Source organism: Patagioenas fasciata, chromosome 3, assembly GCF_037038585.1.
Source record: "Patagioenas fasciata isolate bPatFas1 chromosome 3, bPatFas1.hap1, whole genome shotgun sequence".
Taxonomy (NCBI): Eukaryota; Metazoa; Chordata; class Aves; order Columbiformes; family Columbidae; genus Patagioenas; species Patagioenas fasciata.
The window spans coordinates 47,558,706-47,572,628 of NC_092522.1; the positions used below are offsets into that span (position 1 = coordinate 47,558,706).

At 43.3% G+C, this 13,923-nt stretch overlaps 1 protein-coding gene across 2 annotated transcripts in view; it reads right to left on the bottom strand.

Annotated features, from left to right (window-relative positions):
- Positions 1-13,923, bottom strand: part of SLC35F3 (solute carrier family 35 member F3) — a 182,226-nt gene that overhangs the window by 47,785 nt on the left and 120,518 nt on the right. The gene's annotated exons all lie outside the window — the stretch shown is intronic.

Genomic DNA, 13,923 nt, shown 5'->3' on the forward strand with positions numbered 1-13,923 from the left:
GGGCAGCTGCCAGGGCTCTCTTTGCTGGCCACCATGCAAGCCCTGCAGCGATTACTGAATTTTTCCTTTCCTCTCAAGCTTTTCTACTTCACACATCCAAACAAACTCTAGCATCCTTCCCATGGACCACAGGCAGAGCTGGACACAGAAAAAGTGAATCCAGGCAGCCAGGGTGTCAAGTTAGAGCTTAGACGGTGTCTGTGACACTGTGTCAACACAGAGAAGCGCCTCCTTCCACTCACAGTTTGCATCTCTGCACCTGCTTGGAGAGGTAGGCAATCATGTTCCTCCTAGAAGACAGCTAGCAGGGCACCTGCTGTCCCCATCTTTTCTGCAGTTATTCCCTCAGAAAGCAGGAAACCAGGATTTAAATCCCTTCTGCTGAAGATATTTCACAGTAGACAACATGCCTGAAGCCACTAGGGTATACAATATCACAAGATGAGTAGGTGCTCTGAATCGCAACACTGAAGCTGTGTTATTTTTTCTAAAATAAGAGTTGATCACTGCGACAGCAAGATAATGTCTGGCTTTCTGGCCCAGTAGTCTTGGCAATCACTGAAAAGGGGGAAAATCACAACTATACCATTTGATGCACCAGACACTCAACATAAAAAACCATGTTTGGTGGACACCCCACAACAGACACTGATGAGGATCTTCTCCCCACTAAATACTGAATCTGCCTGCCCTGCTCCCCATTGCTCTGTGCACACATGCATGAGTTAGCAGTTCATGTGGACAGTACCACTGCTTTTTAACTCAGTTCCATGGCAACTTTACTGATGTCTGCTGTACTCCAGAGGTAAAATGACTTGTCCATGTACATTTAATTTTGTGTTAATACAACAACAAAGACGTTCACTTTCAGCAAAAGACAATACTGCATGTCTCACTTCTAAAGTGATCTTGCAGCTTGAGGATTACATTTCTATGGGTGCTCATTCTTTGGATGCATTTACATACTGGATGGAGTAAAAGCTTATCCCAGGCATGATGTGTTTACCACATATTTTGGAGTAAAAATCACTGACCTCAGCAGCTGCAAGCTGAGACTTCTTTCAACTATCCATCAGTGAAACTGCATCGTGCCCTCATGATTTTCTGTGCTGCCGGAGGGCTAGTTTTCCAGTAGATGCAGCACTGTCCTGGAGGATACCTGGGATGTAATCTGCCTCCAAAAAACAGATTGTCTTCGGAAATGGCGTCCACCCAGAGCTTTAGCTTTCCCTGCTCAGTCTGTGTGTCCCCATGGGGACATTTTTCCTCACCTAAATTGCAGGTGCACAGATGGGGTGACATCAAACCCACACATGGATGAGAAGCTCCTCTCTCTCTTTGTAATTCTGCACAAGGGCCAGCTGGCAACGGAATGTACATTAATTTAAAGATGGCAAAATGGCTTTTCAGAATGAATGAGGCACGACACTAAATAATTTTATTTCTGGACATCTCCTCCAGACTTTTAATGGGTTTCTTCCGTTGCTCCTTGCAGCAGACTGCTCTGTATGCTACTGTATCCCTCAGAAGAACAAACCAAGATGCTGAGACAGAGGAAAAATTCTCTTGCTTTTACTAATTTTGGCTGTTCATTCTCCCTTTTTGTTCATTCATTTTCCTGTTTCATAAATCCCAACTGGAACCACTCCTCCCTCCCTCCCATCCCACCCTCTCTCCCATGGCATTCAAAAGCAACAGAAGGAAATCACCTCCAGTGCTACTGCCAATGCCATTAACCACAGGGATCCCCAGCCCCAGAAAACAGCTGTCCTTCTGTTTCCTCCATTATGGGTGAGACCCCTCTCAGCTGGCTTCAGATACCTGTGGTAGGGACATCTAAAACTGAGCTACTCACTCCACTTCTCCCAGCTGAGGCTGTGGAAAAAAACAGGCACTGGAAAGTACTACACATTCCATGTGAGGGAGATGTCTTACATGACATGCCCTTTCTTACTGACTAACAGATGCTTGCATTGAGTTAGGGAAAATCTACCGTAGTAGAGATAATATCTTTAAATAGCCTGTCCACACCATTTTGAAAATGCTTTAAGGCTTAAGACTCTTGTGCACAGTTAGTCAGTCAAAGGCTTACCATAGGACCACACTGTACCTCACTGTACATGTTAAAAATGTGATACACGTGAAAACCAAGGGTGGTATTCATCTTCTCAGTTTGAGACATCTGCTGTGCAGACTTGTCTATCTGAGACAGTAATTTACACTTTCTGCATAGTTAGTAGACAGAAAAAAAAAGACATTTCCATAGCACGATTTATCTCCTCTTAAAGTAGATGATTAAAACAAGCCAGATTAATCACCCTCTCCAAGTGCCTGTTTCTCTCCACCAGCTCTAAACAGTCTGGGGCGACAAGCTCAGAAGTAGGTGTCTCTAGTGTAGGTGTCTGAAGCTGGTGAGATGAGCTGCCTCTCCATCGCTGCTGTCAGGAACAGAGTACAGCCACCGCAGACAGCACTGGTAGGCTCAGAGCTGGGCCCCGCTACATGAACATATTTAGCTGTCACAATGAACTGCTTTAGCTGTTGCCACCTAGTCAGCAAATTAGTAAATGAAGTATTACAAAAGTGCTGTGCGCCCTTGCAGACCCTGCAGAGTGAGAAAGTGACCCTCACAGACTAAGGTCCTGCCTATTAGGGACTGAAACATGTGCCTAATGATAATGTAAAACTCTGCCAGCTTCTCCAGGCTATGAATGTCCTCCAATGTAAGCATATTCTTAAACAGCTTTTTAAATCAGGTTTCTGGAAAAGAAATCTGACAAAAGGAAGAATCCTCACGGGTCTCTATGACAAATGAACCATCCTCAAGGCATTTCCATTTTGCCAGCCTCTCAAATGTTATCTAGCTGCTTGGGCATTGTACAGACCAAGTTTGTAGAGCTTGGAAAACTCTTACATGCTTAACAGAAATGAGAAGGAGCTGAGGTGCTGTAACACCTGTCCTTTAAGACAGTGCCTGACCCTCAGCATGGTTAGGGCTCCAGAAACCTGTGACATGCAGGAGGATTGGAGCTGGACACTACACAAGGTATATTCTCACAACCTTGAATGTTGTGTGACTACTTCTTCACCCAATAATTACAACATAGAGAGATCAGCGGGAGACCATTAGTTCCAATACACTTACCACTTACAAACATACCTAAGAACACACACAATTACTTCTGGTGGTGGTTTTCTGGACTCACAGTACTATTTGCCTCAGTAGCAGACTCCAAAACTCCTCAAAATGTTTTTATGCCATTTATGTCTATGATACTAGCTATGTGATATTTAGCTGACCAGGATTTTTGAGTTAAGCTGTTAAAAAATAGCTGAGGCATCATCCTGTGAAGAGAAGATGAAGTGCCAAATCCACAAAGTGATTTACATCTCTAATTGCCACTGTGGTTGTCTAAATCTGAAATCACATTTATTCAGATATGTTGCCCTGGCATTTTCTTCACAGTTGGTCAGATTAAAGAGTGAGGTCTTAGGGTCTCTTCTGTCACCTGGCAGATAACCCAGTAGCTAGTGCAGCCTTCTCATGCCACTGTCCATGATGATCTCTCATTTTGCAGTTCATCTGCTGATAGCTGGTTTTAAGGAACTATTAATATTTCATTTCAGAAGCCATCTCCATGTATCTACCTTTCCAAAGGCCTGCGTCTCTGCTGCACAGAATAGTAGTGAGAGCATGCACTGTCTAACTTCTGCATCAAGGGAACCCTTCTTCTCCGAATTGGCTTTAGCTTTGCCAAAGCTGCTTGCACCAGCTGTATCCTCCTCCCACCCTCAGTAGAGTTCCTCAGATTACAAAGAATCTGGTCCTGGGCATGCCTAAGCACTATGACTCCAAAGCAGGCTTGTGCCTCTCTTATACCCAGACCCTGTCAGGATTCAAAGACACATTTGAGAGTTTCCACCTCTCATTTTAAGAGTCATCTCCAAGAAATATTTCCATTCTGTATTTGAAGGAGTTATTGGAACAACACCCAGAGCCTCACTTCTTCTCCTCTGGGCAAATGACCACCTCACTTCACTCTTTCCCAATAAATAAAGATGTTTTCTATCCTGAGCAGACCAGCTTTGCTGATACCTGGGTTCCCCTGGCCTTGGAAGGTCTGTGGATCAGGGTGCCCACTTGGGCAAACAGGATCCCTGCTCTTTCTAGCACAGGTTGTATGAGGCTGCTCTACACACCAAGCAGCTGAAGAGGAGGACACACTCCACCTCCACTTTTTGAAGGAAAGGGTTCAGCCACTTAGCTGCCAACTCAATTCTGAAACAGAGTGGTAAGTGCTAGAGAGATTGGAGCGACAGTGAGGAACAAGCATCCTGGCAGAGCATAAAGCACGGGTCTCTGCTCGGCATTACCTACTGGGCAAGCTGGATGATTCATCTTGCGGCTGCACTGGTGTCCTCTGAGGAGGGGCAACAGGCACATTGATAAAGGAGATGCAGTTGCACTTCCTAGGTTTTTAAGAGGCTTCTGACAAAATCCCACTCCAAAGGGTGTTAGAGAAAACAAGCAGTCAGGGAAGGTGCTAGAACAGATAAAAGGCTCAGTACAAGAGAGGGGGCTAGTGAGGAGTAAATACAGCAATGGGGGAAACAGCTGAAGCTCTGCAGAGGTCTGCTGTGGGACGTGTACTCTTCACCATAACAACAGGCAGCCTGACCAAGGGGACGAGCGGGGAGGTGACAAAGTTTCCTAATGACATGAAGTTAGGCAGGACGGGGAGGTGAGGGCCAGCTGTGAGGGAGGACAGGCTACGCAACTGGGTCATAAATCGGCAGATGGAGAAGCTGATGAAGAGATGCAGGTCGGAGTAAACAGTCCACATGCTGCAAATGCAGCGATGGGCTCTGGTCATTGCCACCAGGGATCCTGAGCCCTACACAGGCTGCTCCACAAATAGGGCAACTCAGTGTTCAGGAGCAGCCAAAAAAGCAAAACAACTACCAAAAATTACTAGGAACAAAGCAGAAAATAGAGAAAAAAAGTTTTTCCTACATCTGAGAAAACTGCACCCACACTGTGAGAGATGCATCTCAGGCTAGAAAATACATCTTCCCGATCAATTCCACCAAGCTGGAGATGGGACCAGATGGACCTTTGGTCAGGCCCCATATGGTGGCTGTGCGTGTGATTGTTGAAGAAATTGTTCTTGGGTTCCTCTGGGGAATTGTGAGTCCCTGTGGGCAGCTGGTGGGTGGGACTGAAATGCTTAGTGCTGCAATGACTTTGGCTTTTTCTGTGCACATTTCCCCAACTTTCCAACCACGGTCAGTGCTGAAGGTCTAACGGACTGGTATTATACTATTTAATGAATACAAATTAATGTGTCATAATCAAAAAATGACAAAACTGCATAACCTTTTACTAAATCAGTTTTTAAATGAGAATATTTGGTCAAAATGGCATGCACATATGGATTTTTAGATGCTTTTTGGGAAACTAAAAGTTTAAAGCACTTTCTTTAAATGCTTTGCTTGTACAGGAACAGATAAAAATAATTTTACTTAATTTGATCATGGATGGCATGACTAAATTAAGAATAAATCAATAGAGCAGACAGTTTTAAATCCACAGTAGAGGTTATTTTAAAGAACAGAACCAGGGTATTAACCTATTAGGTCAGAAGGTCTGAATTTGCTTGAGGCTACAGTATAAGGCATGTAGCTATCTGGAAATGGGAAAAACTCCATAAATATAGATTCAAAGCAAGAAGAATGCAGTCTCAGTTCAGATTCTATTTTTCTACTGGAATTCATAGTCTAAATTAACTAATTATGCAAAATGAAGTGTTACGAAATTCAAACTTATCTGATCCTGAATTTCCTGAAATGCAGGAAATTAAAACGTATCTGATCATCTCACCTTAATTTCAACAGGGTAAGAAACAGGCCTGTTGCCTCAGAGGCAATCAAGATGATTCTACTGTCCTCTTGTCTGTGGAAATCTGTTCCATATCACTGATACCACCAGATCATCCATATAGCTTAACTTGTACCAAATAGGCATAATACAGCATTTTCTAATACTAATGGTTGTCATATATTAATTCTCATTTTACCTCACACTATATATTGTACCTAAGCTTAATAAGACTTGGAATTAAATAATCTGCACGTATCTGTTGAAGATAGGCTAAATTCTCCTCCTTAGCATACGTATTTCTTTCTTCCTGTGTCGAATACTCCAGAAGTCTTCCTGCAAAACATATATTCTAATTCCTGCTACTGATAAAGAGAGAGCTGAAAAATTATCAACTCCATACTGCAGCAATTTGGACTTTAATCCATTTAATTTATCTTCAGAAGCAACTGCTTATAAATTCTATTAAAAGCACTGCACTTGAATGGGACTCATACAAATATAATATTCCATATTGTGGGGTGGGGAGTTTCCTCAAATACTGTCTTTTTTATTATTAATCAGAATGCATGCCTGGAGTCCAGTGTGCAAATTGAAGATACTAGGTGCTTATTATGGTATCAGCATCACGGTACTTGAAAGTACCATAAAAGCACATAAAGAAAAAACCTGATTAGGAGATACATATTCTTGATAGTATAGGAAAAGATATTTCTTTTTCTCATTTTTCTGCATTCTTTTCTTGAACAAAAACTGGACTGAAGCTTACAGTGAGCTACCTGGCGAGGTCACTGGGAGTTTCACATTGATTTGAGGAGACCGGCATCTCTGTGGAAGTAGAAATTCTGGTGGAACAAAAATGAGCAAGGACCAAAAGTGTATTCTGAGCAAATTTTAACCAGAGTCTGTGCAAATTTCACCCTGAACAAAGACCTGAGAGATGACTGTCTGTTCTGGTGAAAAAAACCCAAATTGAACTGTCTGCAGGCAATTACAGTATTAATTAGCCAGGCTTTTGAGTGCCATGCATCTTTCTTGAGTAACAGTTTTATCTCCAAGGGAATTCAGATACTTATATAAATAGCACATTTATATCAGTACATATATGCAGGTATAATATCAGGAGGTAACTGAATTCATGCTAACTGTGGAGGTTATGCTGGCTGCATTTTATCAAAACCAAGACAGTGTTCTTTCTCCCCTATGGAGCTTTCCAAAATTCAGAGCTGCTTGTCTTTAGGTAAAGACAGCTTTAGACAGAAGATTTTGCTATAGCCCACTGGTTTCCTGCATACTGAATTCATAGAATCATATGTCCTGAGTTGGAAGGGACCCACAAGGATCATCGAGTCCAACTCCTGTCCCTGCCTATGACAACCACACAGATCACACCATGCGTCTGAGGGCATTGTCCAGTCTCTTCTTGAACACTGTCAGGCCTGGGACTGTGACACCTCCCTGATGAACCTGTTCCAGTGCTCCACCACCCTCTGGGTGAAGAACTTTCTCCTAACGTCCAGCCTAAACCTCCCCTGGCACATCTTCCTGCCATTCCCTCAGGTTCTGTCATTGGTCACTAAAGAGAAGAGATCAGCACTTGCCCCTCCTCCTCCCCTTGTGAGGAAGCTGTAGACCATGATGAGGTCTCCCCTCAGCATCCTCTTCTCCAGGCTGAATAAACCAAGTGACTTTAGCTGCTCCTCATACAGCTTCCCCTCCAAACCATTCACCAACTTTGTAGCCCTCATCTGGACACTCTCCAGTAGCTTACTATCTTTTTTTATCCTGTGTTGCCCAGAACTGCATAAAGTGCTCCTGGTGAGGCCGCACCAGTGCAGAGCAGAGTGGGACAATCACCTCCCTTGCCTGGCTGGCAATGCTGTGCTTGATGTACCCCAGGACATGGGTGGCCCTCTTGGCTGCCAGGGAACACAGCTGGCTCATGTTCAACTTGCTGTCAACCAGAACCCCCAGATCCCTCTTCTCAAAGCTGCTCTCCAGCATCTTGTCCCTCAGTCTGCATGTATAGCCCGGGGTTCCCATGTCCCAAGTACAAAATCTGGCACTTGCCTTTGTTACACTTGAAAATGTATACCTATTCCTTCAAGAAGAGTCAACATATAACTTTGGTATAACCAAAGGGTACTAGATCCCATGGTGAAATCCATGCCTTGAGTAGGACTCACAGTATTTCTAGTCTAGGTACCCCTGCATTATGTCCAGGTAGAGTGGATCCAAGTTCCTGTAACTGGGCAGTTAACACTGGAGGAGGTACCTGGCATCTCCAATACACAGTGCCAACACATTTGGTGGGCAGCTCTGCCTAAAAGCAAGCCATCTCTGCACAGCTAAAAATGCTTTTTTTTTCCTTTTGCCTTTGACCTCATGCTGCAGTGGCTGTCAGCAGAACTCAGTGAAGGTGGCAAAGTAAATCTACTCTTCTATTGGCCAAATCCCTGCTTCCAGAGGATGCTATCCAGGTCTGCTGTGGCATCTCAGTTTATAATCAACAAAGATTGGAGTGGACTAATGGTTGGTGATGGTACTCCAGCCAAGTGGAGGGAGCTGCTTCGCATACAAGTGAATGTGCTGTGCTGAGTATGATGTGCTAGGAAAGCTACCACATAATTTATATATATATATATATATTTTTATATATATATATATATGAGACTTATAACTGGAAAATGGCTGGGGAACACATTTTGAGTAATCATAGACTTTTATGTTGAACAACTAGTCTTGTCTGAACTCTGGCTCTTATACTGAACTGCTTCTAGGCTACAAATCCTACTGTCTACAATTATCAGCCATTGGCAAAGATGGGCAAAAGTTCTGGCAGCCAAGAGGGCAAACCACATCCTGGGGTTCATCAAACACAGCATCACTAGCCGGTCAAAAGAGATTATTATCCCACTGTATTTGGTGTTGGTGGTGAATGCAGAGGAGAGCAACAAAGCTGGTGAAAGGGCTGGAAGGAATGTCCTGTGAGGAGCAGCTGAGGACTTTGGGCTTGTCTAGTTTGGAGAAAAAAGGAGGCTGAGGGGTGACCTCATTGCTCTCTACAGCTTCCTGAGGAGGGGATGTGGAGACGGAGGTGCTGAGCTCTTCTCCCTGATACCACATGACAGGATGAGTGGGAATGGTTCAAAGGTGCACCAGGGGAGGTTTAGGCTGGATATTAGGAAGCATTTCTTTACTGACAGGGTGGTCAAACACTGCAACAGACTTCCTAGAGAGGTTGTGGATGCCCCAAGCCTGTCAGGGTTGAAGAAGCATTTGGACAATGCCCAGGCAGTTGGACTAGATGACCATTGTAAGTCTAGCTGAAATAGTCTGATCTATAATGATATACTCTTTTACAAGAATTATAAAATGAAAATAGAAGACAATGAATGATGCATTCTGGTGTCTTAATATTTATTTTTCACTAGTTATTGTTCCAGCTTCTCATGGGAGAAATCTATAATTAAATAGATGGATTAGCAATTTGCTTATTTTTTGAGAACATATGCCTGAATTGATTCAAGATGACTAGAAAATGCACCTTGCGTCATTTAAGGACAAGTGGGTGAAATGTAATGGCCTGTGATCTATAGAATATCTGAGAAGATGATCCAATGGTTGCTGTTATTCTTAAATTCTGTCACTGTAAATGAAACTATGGTTTGTCCATAGTGTGTACATATCGGCTTATTTCAGCCACTAAAGTAAGGAAGCTTGGATAAATCTTTAATAACTTATCTTTTTGCTTCATGATGCATTAAAGTTCCTGCTCTGGCATTACTGTGGTAACATCAAAGTGGTCTCATTTTATTTTCATGTCATTTGGGGAGGGGACATACAGTGCCGAAGTAATGAGTCATCTCCAAACCTATAGCTGATGAGTTTGCAGAGGCAAGGTGGTATATGAAATAACAAGTGGGACACAATCAAAGATGAGCTGGTGGGAATCCCCAGTGAGTAAGCCTAGCACAACCAAGAGCGGCTCATTTTGAGGTTGTTTAAAGCTGTATGGGAAGGGAGCCAGTTGTTATGCAACAAGAACTCCTCACGTCTTTGGAACAAGATCTTGGATATCTGCTCAAATATGCTGTTGTGTTAACTGAAAGTACTGCGACAAATAGGAAAATTGGGCAAAAGTTGCCCTGGGGCAAAGCCAGAGTGTAATTACTGCCTGTGTGCACTTTACACTCAGTACCTAAAGACAGAAGAGGGTACCACTTTTCCATCAGGGGAGCAAGTCACATTGACTTTACCCTGTAATAGCTGGCAAGTACCATGGAGAAGCAGACACACAGCAAATTTACACCCCCATTAATTCTGGTAGCTGCACCGCAATCTTGTTCCCATTACATTCACCCCCAGATCATCCATTCAATCCCAGCTCCAGTCAGGAGCAAGTGAAAGCTGCTACCACAAATATGGAGTAAGCACAAGGTGTGTTTGATGGTCTCTGGCCCGATCATCAATGTTCACATCTAAGACTGTCTCTTGTGCAGGAAGACAGGCTGATCAAAAGCAAAGATTTTGCAAATTACTCCCCGCAGAAGCCAGCATGCATTCCTCACGAAGGCCACTTCAGTAGGGAAGCACAAAGTCACAGCCTTGGCTGAGCCACCAAACCACCAGCCCCTTCTGCTCTCCAGCTGCTTTTGTTCTGTAGAAAAATGAGCACTGCATATTTCTATAATGTACAGTTCTCGCAGAAAAAAGACAAGTGGGCACAATTCTTGCTTCTACAAATGCTAACTCCGGGGTGAAGTTTTTACAGGATCTGCCCTAGTGCTCAAAGTACAAACAATCACTGGCCAACTACCAAACAATTAGATGTCACCAGCAGAACACTGTTAATAGTTACACAGTACTTATCCGGAGAGATATTTATGCAACGTTTCAGCTTACTTCCCAAAAAAATGAAGTTTTAGTAGGAACCTGAAGTCATTGATTTCAGTAAAAGAAGTCCTCTTGCACCTCTATTGCATCCATTTGTGGCAGTGCCATCCCGTGGCCAGAACACACGCGTGGGAAGTTTGGGGATCTATTAATATCTATTCTAAGTCTTTTCTCACCTGCTCTGTGAAAAGATGTGCTGCTTGTTTTTAGACAAGTTGCTTCATTCTGCAGTTTCTTGGCTGCCCCATCTGCAAAATGAGGATAACAAGAACTGCATATCTTAAGGAAGCAGGCTGCTGCTGATTAAAGTTTTTGCTGTGCTTGGGTTCTTCAGCTTGTGCTTGCTAAAGAAGTGAAAAAGATTTCTTTTTAAAGTGATTCCAGTGTTGATAAGCTTATGATGAATTCCCTGCAGGCATGTAATATATTAAAGGCCAAATTAATTTCTCATTTGCACTGGTACAAATTCCCTGCAACTCCCGTGATGCAGACAAGGTTACTCCAGCTGAGTATGTGCAGAATCTGGTTCCGCAGCAACTCAGTTTAGATATTTACATGTAATAAATGAAAGCACAGAGGTATCATTTGCATTATAAGCAACTCTGAATATCACCAGTCACACATCCAACAGAACAGCACAGAGGAAATATGCTATATGGGAAGGCTGCAATACCATTTAGTTGGTGCTCGAAGCTTGGGAATACATAGGTCTACATAGAGGCTAACAAAGTGGAGGATGGCTTTTCTCTGGCAAGGTGACTGTCCTGCAGCTCCTCATGAAAGTTAATGTCACCTGTCTCTGGGAGATTCCAAGATGCAGAGTTACAACAGAAATATTTACCTTCCCAGGGAAGGGAAGTCAGCACTCAAAGCACACTGTGCTTTCAGGTACAAGAAGGGTGAAATCTGCCAATTGATTGGTTTGGGAGGAATGGCCACTGTGATATGGAAGGAAACTGGTGAGAAAAACAACAGAGAGATGGGCAAGCACAAAGCAAGCACTAAGCCTCCATTTCTCAAAGTGTGAAGTGTGTGCAACGGTACCAGGCACAGAAAACACATGGTGTGGTTACCGCCTGTCTGAGTGATGCACGTAGATACAGTTGTCTTTAAAAGTGCTGGTACAGCAGGCTCAGTGCATACTGATGATTCAATCTTTGAAATAATTCGAAATGGTAGTCACGCTTCTGAAGGAGCACAGAGCCCTCATCTCTCTTTTAAAGCAAAGAAGCTACTGCACCAACAGGAAAATAGAGGGGATGTTGGAAGGCTTTGCAGCAGTGAATATCAATGAAAGGCTCCTCTTGGCTAACTATCCGAGAGTGAAACATATTCCTAGTGGTTCTGCCAAAGATCCTTGAAATATTTCGATGGTGGCTGGTAGCAGAGAAAATAATCATAACTACGAAGCAAAGTTTTTGCTGTCTTGTTCTTGTCAAATTTGCTACACCTTTGCAAGGGACTTGGGCTACCAGAGAACTTTAGGAAGGCAAATCTTTGCCAGAAGTACGACAGCCAGACCAAGGGAAGCAAGCGGTCCACAGTATGCCCACTGCCTCACTTTATTTTTGCCTATAGCTACATCTTGTCTTTTTTACATGACTCTAAACACCAGCTGGCAAAATTACTCAATATTAGTCTGAAAGGAAATGTTATCAATTGATTTGGAAAGAGAAGCTCTCAAAAAAAGCCAGTCTGTTTTATTTAACGGAAGTAAACAACGAAGAAAACTCTTACCTGCCTCTGTACAAACTCTGGGCCCTATCATACACCTTCAAGGCCATTTAGGCCTTTCCATTGATGATGAATGAAAAAAAGAATCTGAAGTAAAGAAAGAAAAGTCCAACTAGGTCAACAAAGTCGCTGGTGAGTGGCAGTAGGGTATCTGAGAGATGATATGCAGAACAGACATGGAAATGCTTAAAAGGATTCGATTTTATGGCACATGGAAAGGTTGTGTTGCTTCTGTTTCTATATAAGGTAGACAATAAACTGTATTTGAACCAGTAGAAGAGGAATGAGATGACCCACATTTCAAAGCTGGAACCTGGTGAGTTATTATTATTTATGATTCATAATGCATGTGCAGTGCACCAAAAGAAAGGGAGATGTGCTCCCTGCCCAGAGGACCCTCCAATGAGAACCTTCAAAGAAATACCCTACTGTGCACACAGCTAACTCCAAGAGCTTTTATATATTCTAATTCTAGTGTCATGAAGATTAGGCAGGCTCTTCATTTGATCAGAAAACTGAGATCCCTTTTCCTGCCCCTACAGCAGGTGGTTTTTATGTTTGGGGAATGCAACAGCTGTATTCCCCATGAACTGAAACAACAACGTTCAGATCCTTCTGGTTTTCCACTTTTACTTGCTGATTTTATTTCCCTTCCTCGTCTTGGGTATTTCTGCATTTTCTCACTTTCTCCTCCACAGAGCTATTTATATAATTTTTTCTTTTCCTTTCTTTGTTCCTCAGTTTATCAATATTATTATACTTGTTTTTTTCTTATTCATGAGCTTTCTATGGAGTCTCACATTCATATTTTGCCTCTTACTGTTCAATCATTCCCATTTTTTGAGTTGTTCTTCCTCTTTGTCTCATTTTGCTCATCCCTTATTTCCTTTCCTCCTTTCCTCCCTCCTCCTCTCCTCCATACCTCTCAGCCAACCTTTTTTCTCTCATCAACCCCATTCTCTCAACCAGCTACCACATCCCCCAAAACAGTGGCTTCCTCTTTGCTCTTCCTTATCGAACTGAGCTTCATATGCATCCCCTCAGATGGGCTCCTGTTCCTGACCTGCATCCTCCTTCTGCTCCTCCTGCCTCTGCATCACCCCTTCCATCTCACCTGCTCTGGCACTCTAGGACATAGCCTACAGGTTTCTACCCGTGATCTCTACTCCTTGCCCCAGACCTCTGCACCAGCTATGCCCAGAGCTTCAGTGCTCTCTGGGAGACTCTCCTGAGCACATCACTGCCCTTTTCAAGGTCCCTAGCCGTGGTCTTTGGAAGTCTCCAAAGGTCTCCATGGTCCCTGAAGGTCTGCCCACTGCTGCTGGTCTCCTAACGTCCCTTCTGGTCACAGAGCCCCAACCCCAACTACCATGCAGCCAGATTGGCAAACAGAAGTGAGGACAGATGGTTGGTAC